This window comes from Galeopterus variegatus, unplaced genomic scaffold (assembly GCF_000696425.1).
Source record: "Galeopterus variegatus unplaced genomic scaffold, G_variegatus-3.0.2 Scaffold696, whole genome shotgun sequence".
Classification (NCBI taxonomy): Eukaryota; Metazoa; Chordata; class Mammalia; order Dermoptera; family Cynocephalidae; genus Galeopterus; species Galeopterus variegatus.
In genome coordinates this window covers 421,756-432,609 of record NW_007726807.1, presented here as the reverse complement: position 1 = coordinate 432,609, position 10,854 = coordinate 421,756, and positions in this window count along the sequence as shown.

The following is a 10,854-nucleotide window of genomic DNA, read 5'->3' as shown; positions in this document are numbered from 1 at the left end:
ACAAATGCTGCTTACTATTATTTTCTGAGAATTAGAAGAAAAACATTTATTATGTACCTATGCTATGTTAGGCATGATATAGGTGATGTGCTGATACCATTTGAATTGTATTTATTTTATTAAATGAAAATACTACACAATGTGCATATAGAAAAATTAGAAAATACAGCAAGGATGTGCGTGTGTGTGCATGCAAGATAGAGAAAGAAGAAAAAAATCCCACTGCTATGGTCTGAATGTTATGTCCCCCAAATTTGTATGTTGAAATTCTGATTCCAAAAGTGATGGTACTTGGAGGTGAGGCCTTTGTGAGGTGATTAAGTCATGAGAGAGAGAACCTCATGAATGAGATTATGTTCTTATAAAAGAGGCCTTTTTCCATGTGAGGATAAAGCAAGCAGTTGCTGTAAGTGGGTCCTCACCAGACAGCAGATCTGCCTTGATCTTGGACTTCCCAGCCTCCAGAATAGTGAGAAATAAATTTTTGTGGTTTCTAAGCCATCCAGTCTATATTTTGTTATAAATGGACTATGACACCACCATTCAGCCATAACTATTGTCAACATCTTGATAAACATCCTTTAGGACCTTTTAATGCATACGTGTGTATATATATAAATATATAATACGAATATATAAAAATTGTTTATATAAGGGTACCCTCTACACATGTGTGTGTGTGTGTATATATACTTATACATATATATGAACAATTTTTTTTTTGGTGGCTGGCAGTTACAGTAATTAAGCCCTGGATGTTTGTGTTTTAGCACCACACTCTAACCAACTGAGCTAACTGACAAGCCACAATTTTTAAGAAGGGGATGATCATGTACTTTTTGTTTCATCTGCTTTTACATTCAATATATCTCTAATAGCTTTCTATGTGTAAAGACCCATTTTTAATAGTTTTAAAAGTATGCATTAACTTTACCTGAAGTTTTAAAATTTAAAAGCCAGTTTTTGTTTTGCTCTTTTATTAAATGATCAGAATTTAGAGAGATGCACACGGGAATTAAACAAAACAACAGTCATCTCGTCAGGAATCGGAGCCACCATAGTACAAATCTCTGATGTCTTTAGTGATCTTCTCCGGGAATTCAAGCAGTGGCAGGAATATAATTGAAATCCCCATTTTCAAGCCAACATGTTGAAAAATAAAAGAGGAAAAATGGAAGGTCTACAAAGGTCAGACTTGAGGGTTTTCCAAATGGCAAAAATCTATCGCATACACTGCCAGAAGTTTACGAAGGCCATGGATACGTCAAGGAAATGGAGCAGAAAGAGAAGTTGAAGTTCTATGTGCTCAGCTTGGTGGTTACCTCTCTCCAGACAGAGGTGGGTTTTGAGGAACCACATTGTCCTTGATTCCTTGACCACCAGGAGTGCCAGAAATGGGTGGGACTTGTACTTCTTCCCCATCAGCCTTTGCCTAGCAGGTCTTGGAAGTCTCTGGAAAAGGTGACCTCTCCATGCCCTTTCATTCTTGTTTGCAGCCAGAATAAGGGTTTTGGCATGAAAAGCTTGGGTGTTACCAGGCACATTCTTTAACCTGTGAGCAAAACCAAACAAAAGCCCACACCATAAAAGCTGTTGCTTCCTCTTGGTTCCACCTTTTCCTCCAGTGGAGCAAGAGACAGACCATTTGAGTGACTGGTAGAGCCGCCACCTTTAATGGTGGTTGAGCCAGATGGAGCTGCGTGGGGAGGAGAAGGTGGGGCTGGGGTCACTTCAGACAGCAATCTCAAAAACAAAGCACTCAAATGCATTATAGAAGAGTTTATTTGCTAAAATAATGTTTACTGTAGAAAATTTGGAAAACAGACAGAAAGTACAAATGAACCATAATCCCACCCCTTTTAACATTTTCGTGTATGCTAGTCCAACGTTTTCAATGCGCATTTACTGATATAAAATTAACAAAAAATGAGATCATAGTGAACAAATGTTTGTATAACCTGCCTTTTTCACCTACCAAAATATCAGAAACATCTTTTCGTGTCATTAAATGCTATTTAACATAATGTTTTACCTTTTCACTTTAATTTTTAAGAGGTACTCTGTTACATTACATCTCTGTTTTGTTTTATTTGAGCTTTAGTACTTATTTTTATTGGATGAAGCTGCTGTAGCAGCAGCAGGGGCTCAGGTTTCTTTTTTATATAATGAAGGCTCTTTTCTCCATCCATCTCCATGAAGCCAGTTCCATTCATTTCACTTAATTCCTATTACTCATGCTGAAGAACATGCACTTGCTCTGATGCCTAGTGCTAATGGGCACATTTTGTACTGTGCACGTTTGTAAAATGTTGGTAAAGAGCAGGCTCCAGGCTCTCCTTGTGTGATGAGTCATTGTCAAATGTGGGGAAAACCACCTTCCAGATCTTTCTTTGAGATCTCAGCTCCTTTGCCGAGCAGTGAGCCAGTGTGTTAGCATGGCTTACTTCGGATCTAGCTTTGCCACAAGACATTTTTGTGTTCCATTATTCAAAACAGGAAAACATCTTTTGACAAGCTATACCTATAGTTCACTAAAAAATGAAAAGCATAATTAGGGAAAAATATGAAAAAAATGTTGACCCCTTGAACTACTAGCTTAGTGTTCATTTGGCCAGGCCTTCCCTTCTTCACTCATAAAAACTTGCCCAGCAATTATTTTCTTCTTATGTGAGGCAGGCAAACGGTCCTCATTACCAGGAGCTCAAACCATTAGTACTGAGCTCACATGTAGAGTTAGCCAACCACAAGCAGATCAAGCAACCGAATTAATTTGTTAATATAAAACAAAACGTTCTACTTCTGTCAATGACATTAATGGCATTCGTCCTTGATGCTGCCGTGTTGATTTTTTTCCAGGCACTTGGTTTTTATGAAATTCGTTTCTGGGCCTCTGAGTTCCTCAGGCCCTTTCCTTTCTTTCTCCTCTGCTTGCCCTGTCGAGGGTCAGCTGGCCAGCACCTCAGGAGCATTACTGTATCCGTTCTGGTGCTGTTCCAACTCCATCTTGACCTGCTGTTGCTACACCCCATTCCTCCATCCCACTCTCATTTCACACCTTTCTCTCCTTCCTTTCTTCCCTTTATTTCTTCCTTCTCCACCTTTTGCCCTCTCTGCCCTCTTTCTGCCCTTCTCTCACGGTGACTCCTTCATTCACGGTGACCTCTGCAGTCGCTTTCTCTTTCAGGCTGCCCAGCCTGCGTTCTAAGAGCCCGGTGGAGGTCAGCGTATCAGCAGTTCTGATGTTAGTGGTATGTGGTGCTGTCCCTGCTCCATGGTCCCGGTGTAATCACTCCTGCCTGGAACCCTTCAGAGTAAGCCAACGCTAGCCCCTGCCCCGTTGTTTGACCCTGATCCTGCTCATGCTACATGCTTTCTGTCTCAGGCAGAGTGAGCATTGGCTGTCCAAGTGGCTCCGGTGTCCATGAAGCACAGGCAATGTGGCTAGTCCAAACCGAGAGGTGCTGCAAATAGACACTGGGTTTGAAGTCTTAGCATGAAAAAGAAAAAACCAAGTAAACCATCTCATGAATGTTCAGAATATTGATCACATGTTGGAAAAATACTTTGGATAAATTGGGTTAAATAAAATAAATTACTAAAATATCTTTACTTGTTTCTTATTGCTTTTTAAAATATAGCTATTAGAAAATCTAAAATTACAAATGTGGCTCACATTTGTGGTTCCCACTGTATTTCTGTTGGACAGCACATGCACAGATCTTTGAACTATTGCTCAGAGCTGCAGTTTTCCAATTGTTGAAGGCTTGGAGCTTACTTTTGAGACCATTGTGACTTCCTTGTTATTTATGTTTACTTCTTAGAAATGGGAATAGTATGCCTAATAGATAAGAATGTATAAATGTCTACTAATTTATCCTAAAATTAATTTAAAAGGAAAAAAATGACCAGCAGCCACATGTCATTCACGCTTAAGTTTTAGTCTGTAATGATATTGAGATTTTTAAAATGAGCCTAGCCCTTCCCTCAGTTTTGTTCTTGAACTTCCCTTAATATTCTGGATGGGTTAGACCATCAAACACCCACCATGACCACAGCCTCTGATGAAGACAGGTGCCCCATGTGATTTTGTCTAGCCCCCTCCTCTTTTCCTCCTGAGTTGCTTCGACCTGACTGCAGGATAATCCAGAGGTGGACTAATGACCAGAGATGGGGAAAGATTAATTGGCATTTTTTTTTTCTTTTGAATCTGATCTGGAAATAGGGAAAGAATAAGGCTGTTATTTGTGGAAGAGAAAGAAGAAGAGATGCCAAGAGAAGCAGTAGGGGCCACGTGTGGTCATGGCTAGCCAAAATTCTAAGGGAGAAGTTCTGGGGAAGCACACTCTGCGAGCATGGCAGTCTATCCAGGAGGAAGCAAGATAGACAGACGAGGGTGCAAATGTCAGAGAGAGGTGGCATGTGGAGGCCAGCTGCATCATGCTAGTGACAGGTCGTTCAAGTGAAGATCCTTGACTTCATGCTGTTACAGATCTGATGTTTTCCCCTTGTGGCCTGGCTTTGCAAAGATTTCTTCTTGTTTGAAGTTGAGTCGTTCATCTTTTCCTAGGTTGCCGCACATGGGGAACATTATCATGAATCTTTTATGAGAGAAATTGAGTGACTCTGTTTCGGGTAATCAAAGAGTCAAAAGAAAATACTACCTTCATTTGGGATAATTTTAAGAATTAATGTCGTTTTCCCCCTTAAAATGCTTTTGAGTTGTAGATACATTCCGGTTGCTTCTTCCTCCTTTCTGTTGGGTCCACACAGAATTTTAATCAACGTATTCTAAATTTAGATTTTTTTTAATACCGAAAATAATCCTTCATTGACTGCTGCTAAGTCTTATAATTTAACTCTTTACAATGATTAAATTTTTATTTGCTTTTGTCTATATTAAGAAGAGGATGATCCCTTAATTTGTCACTGAACATAATTGCAACTCTTGCCAAGCAGGTTGGAAATCTACATTCCTCGTAGTTCAAAATTGATGCTAATTAGTGAGTCAGAGCTTTGGTGTAAAAGGTATAAGAATTTACTACAAGAAATGAAAAACAGCTTTATTTCTTTCACTATTTTTATTGGGCAAGAAAAACAGTTTCCTTGATCTAATTCTCAACTGATTATAAGCCATGCTGAGGTAGTGTACCAGTTGGTTCGGGCTGCTATAACAAAATACCATAGACTAGGAGGCTTAAAAAACAGAAATTAATTTTCTCACAGTTCTGGAGGCTGGATGTCTGGGATTAGGGTGCCAGCATGGTTGGGTTCTGATGAGGGCTCTCTTCCTGGCTTGCAGATGGCTGCCTTCTTACTGTGTCCTCAGATGGCTGAGAGAGAGAGAGAGCGCGAGAGAGAGAAAGAGAGAGAGAGAATGCTCTCTTCTGTCTCTTCTTATAAGGGCACTAATTCCATCACAGGGGCCCCATTCTCATGACATTATCCAAAATTAATTGTCTCCCAAAGGCCCCATTTCCAAATATCATCACATTGGGAGTTAGGGCTTCAATATATGATTATTTTAGGGAGGCCACAATTCAGTTCATCAGGTTGTAAAGGGAAATTATTGTCTCAAAACATACAGTTTTTTTCCTCATGTATGTTAAGAAAAGCATTTTTTAATGCAAGTTTTATTTTTATAGCTTGATATTTATCAAGTTGGCAGATGATTCAGAAAGCAGCCTTGAAACACATGGAAGGGGTGATAATAACTATCATCCTACTTGTTGCTTTGCATCTGATTTACATTAAAATATATCAAGGAATCTGATTTTGTTTAGTTTTTACTCTACTCATTCAATGATTAAACAAATATTTACCAAGTTCTTACTGGGTGCTAGGCACTGTGTTCAGGGCTTTACATGAGTTAATTTTTATTTAAAAAATAATATGGGGGGGGGGCGGTCCCAGACCTGGAGATAGGAATTTTCTATCTACCATATTTCCAAGTCCTGTCTGGGAAAGTGAAACCTTACCTCCTTCCATGCCTTGTGGGCTGATAAGAGTTTTTAGAGAGTCATTATGGAACAATGCAAAGAAGACATGGTAAGTTGCTAAGCTAAGGCAGTGGCAGTGGATATGCAGATAGATTCAAGAGAGGTTTCTGGGATAAAACGGGCAGGACTGGATAAATGGACAGGGTGGTTTTGTAAGAGAGGAGGGATATTGAAGTGATGTAAATAAATCTTCAGCATATATGTAAAAGCAGAATAATCCCTAAAACAGGAAATAATGGGGTAATTGCCCTCAACCACCCACTTTAGGGGATCTTTGATTCTTGGGGTTCCACTCCTGATAGGGTATGTAGTGACCCCTTCCTCTAGGTAGCCTTTGCTGACTTCACAGCCTGAATTAGAAGTTCCTTTGCTGTTCTGCCATAGTGTCTAGAGCAGAGCTTTCTCTTAGAGCATTTATCACATCGTATTGTGATTCTTTGCTTACTTATCTGTCCCACTAGATTTTATTATAAGCAGAGATCATGCCTTATTCCCCAACTCATCCCCTTGAGTCTAACATCTTGCCTACTGATAATTACATATTGAATGGGTGAATGAAAATAATTGTTTCTACAATTAAAACAACTTCTGAATCTTGAGTTTTCCTTAATGTTTTTGTTTTATATTTCTCATTGATTTTCAGCGATACTACACCATTAAAGAGATCATTTCTCTGAAGTACTTAAAATCTTTGAAGAAATGCTTCATTAGACTAAGGCTCACATGCAGATATCAAACGAAATTGTGAGCTAAGATTTACCATTTTCCTTTACTTTTATGTACCAAAGTCGTTGGTGGGGAAAACTTGCCTGCATGGTGAATTGGGGCCAACAGAAAACAACATACACAATTTTACACAATGCCTGACAAATGGAAGGTGCACAATAAAGCTTTATAGAATGATATGATGAAATGGTTAATTAATTAGTAATAAGAGCTCTATGCTTTACTGGTTACGACACTATACTTCTAACAGCATACTTCTTAGAAAAATAAAAAAACATATATTGAAACTTTCATGTAAATTAATCAGTTCCTTGTTGTTGATGAAGAAGTAGAAAACATTTCTCTTCAATTCTCATCATTAGTGTATGCATCAGTCTGTTTCTGTTGCTTATAACAAAATACATGGAACTGGGTAATTTGTAAGAAAACCAAGTTCATTGCTTACAGTTTCAGAGGCTGGAAAGTCCAAAGTCCAGGGAACATATCTGGTGATGGCTTTCTTTGGTGGTGATTTCAGTGATGGCAGGGACTCACACAGAGACAGAAGCAGAGAGAGCAAACTTCTCATTCACTCTCTTTTTAAAGCCCTCAGAACCATGCCCCTGACCACCATTTTTAATCCATTCACTACTGCACAGTCCTACAATCTAATCACCTCTTCAAGGCCTCACCTTTCAATTACCACAATAGGATTTCCCACCCTCAACAGTTACAGTGGGGATTAAGCCTCAATGAGGTTGAGGGGGGTCATCTAATCTACAGCAGTGTATTAGTCAGATTTGGCTGCAGTAACAAACAATCCCCCAAATCTCAGTGGCTTACAACAATTATTTCTTATTCCCCTTATGTGAGGGCTGTGGGCTTGCTGTGGCTCTGCTGGGCATGATGTGGCTTACTGAGCTTAGTTGGGCTCTACCGTCCAGACAAGTCTTCTCATTTTTGGACAAAAGTCAAAGAAGTAGCCACTTCCTGAGGTACGCTTTGTTCATGGCCAAAGGCCAAAGCTCAAAGGGGTGGGAGAATAGGGGCAAACTAAGCAAGTGCACTTACAGCTTCTGCTCCAATACAACATATGTCATGTCCACTCACATTCCATTGGCCAAAGGAAGTCACACGGTCAAGGTCAGTGTCATTGCAGTGGGGAAGTACATTTTGCTGCAGAAAGTGTTGCTAGGATGGAAGAGAAAAAAATTGTGGACTAATATAATACAGTCTACCACAGTCTGCACCCAAGGCAATGTTTGCCAAAGCCACTATTTGGCTTTTTGTAATATTAATTACTCTTCAAAACTTTTAATTTGGAGTTCAAGCTATGTAGCTCTAATAATAAAGGTGATTATAAAGTCTTCAATAGTTTCTGCGTAAATAGGCCCCAGAGGGAAGAGTGAACAGATCTGGGAATTTTAGCTAAAGAAAAAATTTAACTTTATAAACATATAAATGTTTTTGTGAGGGTGATGATGATCAGTTATTTTTTATATCTGTGGATGTCCATGCCAGCAGAAAAAGATTTAAATTAGAGATATTGGGGTATAATTATCACAAGGAACTATTTCTTGACCAGTCAAGTGAAAAACACATGGAAGGGCAAAAGGTCTCCCTAGTGGACAACTAAATCATTTATCTGCTTGAAGGAGGAAGGCTGGGTCAGATGACAGGTGTCTGCTAATTCTGTTTATAGTACTTTGAATTTGAAAATAAAGAAGGGCCTTTAATATGGATGGTTTTAAAACTCTTACATCAGCAAAATGGCATTGAGAAACTTAGAAACTGGTTTGATGCAGAAAATGAAAAGAGTAAGAGAAACAGATATGAGAAGAAAATATAATTTTGAGCTTGTTCTTCAAATGACCCATCCCAGTTAGTTGTAATGTATTCATTTGTTTTATTCACACTTTCTTTCAGTAAACATTTAATTAGTACCTACTACGTGTCAGGCATTGTGATAGGTGCTGGTTTGGTAAGAAATTATACGACTTTATAGTTAAAAGACGTGATGTAATTAGCTATAAATGCCACTTACCACCATCATTCTTTGGAATTTTGTGCTTACCATTTAAAAAAGAGAATAAGATATTTAAACTATATTTTATGGTCTACAGTTATGAAAATCTAAATGCTAAAAAAATTACTACCTTTCTGGTGATCACATAAATACTTTTTCCCCTCAGGCATTTCTGATGAACTCTGAAGTGCTTTTAAAAGCAAACTGATCCTTTCTTACAGCAAATTATCATTTTATTTGCTTTTGAGGTGGACCTGTGAACACAGCAATGCATGCTTCAGAGGTTGTTGCATTTCGTGAAAACTTTTAGGAAGTTACCCCTTCTGAAAAGTCAAACAGCACAGCATTGTTATGAATATGTTCATCAGTGCAGCCTGCCTAAGAGGCTCAGAATTCAATAGTTCTTTTCTCATGAAAACCTGCAGCTATGATTTTTTTTGAAATGACAGAAATATTTGTCACAGTAGTTGCTATGTGGCATTAGAGTCTTAATCTGTGTGCTAGCAACGGAATGTGTTTGCTTCTGTTTTATGACCAATTTATAATAATCCTAGCTGACTCTCATGAAGTGCTTACCAGGAACCAGGCGGATTGAAGCACTGCAGAACTGCTGACTCATTTAATCCTCCCAGTAGGAGCTGATTCCTAGCTCTATCCTTATCCCCATTTGGTAGATTAGAAAATTGAGGCATTAAGAGGCTAAGAATTTGCACAAGATCACGTGACTAGGAAATGGCAGAGTCCTCCTTTGAACCCAGGCACTGGAGCTCCAGTTTGCTGCCTCTCCTAAAGCGACTCCGATAACCTGAATTTTTTTTTTTTTAAAACAAAAAAAGTGCTTTTCCATTTGGTTTCATCTTCTTCTAAGCCTTCAGCTGGATTTTCTGGCTCTTCTGGTTTGGACTGTGTCTGTCAAAGCTCTCCTTAACTCAGGTGGAGAACTTTTCGCGGATCCTTGTGCTGCTTAACGGCGAAACCATACAGTGTATGACACCCGCTCCACCCCATGAACGACGACCCTTTATTAATAAAGCGAGGCTTAATTCCGGCCTAAAATGACCAGTCGTTCTCCAAGGACAGGTATAAAAAGCGCAGGGGGTGGCAGCTAGAAGAAGGCTCTTCCTCACCCAGGGTCCTAGGACTTCAGGCACACACTCGGGGGACGCGACCTCTTGGAAAGGCCCGTGGGAGCGGGCGCGGCACCATCCCCGGCGCCGCGGGGACCTGAGTCCCTGGGTTCCCCGCGGGTCTCCCGGCTCCGGGGGCCGAGCGCGTCGCTGCGTGCAGCTGGGACAGCCTGGATCCACCCGGGACTCGGCGCTGCCCGCTGTCCCCTGGGTCGGAGGAGAAAAGCGGGCGCACTCGGCTCCCCGCGACCTACGGGTGCCAGGGATAACAGCCTTGGGGAGGGGGTGCACCCAGTTGGGGAAAAAGAGGGTGGGGGAGAAGGGCAGGGTGTGCGCGGGGGTGAGTCCTCCTCCCCCTCCATTGGTGCCACCCCCGTCCCGCTCCCTCCTCCGTCCCGCTCCGGCCCTCGTCGCCGCCCACCTGGGCGCCCCCGGGCTGCGGCGGCGCGAGGCTGGCTCCCCAGGCCGCACAGTCGCAGCCCGCGGCAGTCTGCGGAGCTTTCCGGGTCCCTGCCCTCCTCCTCCCCCCGCTCGCCCTCTCCTCCTCCCTCCCCGGGTGCCCAACGTGCTCGTTCACTGCCACTTCGGTCGGGGCGCGCCGGTGGGTTTGGCCTGCGCGGCGGCGACGNCGGAGCCCCCAGACGCCGCCGCCGCAGCAGCCGCCGCCCCCGGGAACCGCGACAATGAACCCCCAGTGCGCCCGCTGCGGAAAAGTCGTGTATCCCACGGAGAAAGTCAATTGCCTGGATAAGGTGAGCGAGGGGGCGCCGGGCCAGCCCGAACCTGCCGGGCGCCGGGCTGCACCTGCTCCGAGAAGTTTTGGCACCGGGGATGGAAAGAGCTGAGTGGGGCGGCGTGTTTGCGTGGGTCTTGGCACAGGGGCGGGGGGCGCGCGAAGGGAGATGCCCGCAGGAGTGTCAGAGTCCGCGCTGGGCGACTGGGATGTTGGAACGGGGAAGGCTTTTGTCCGGGTGCGGGATGCGCGGCACCGGCGCGGCGG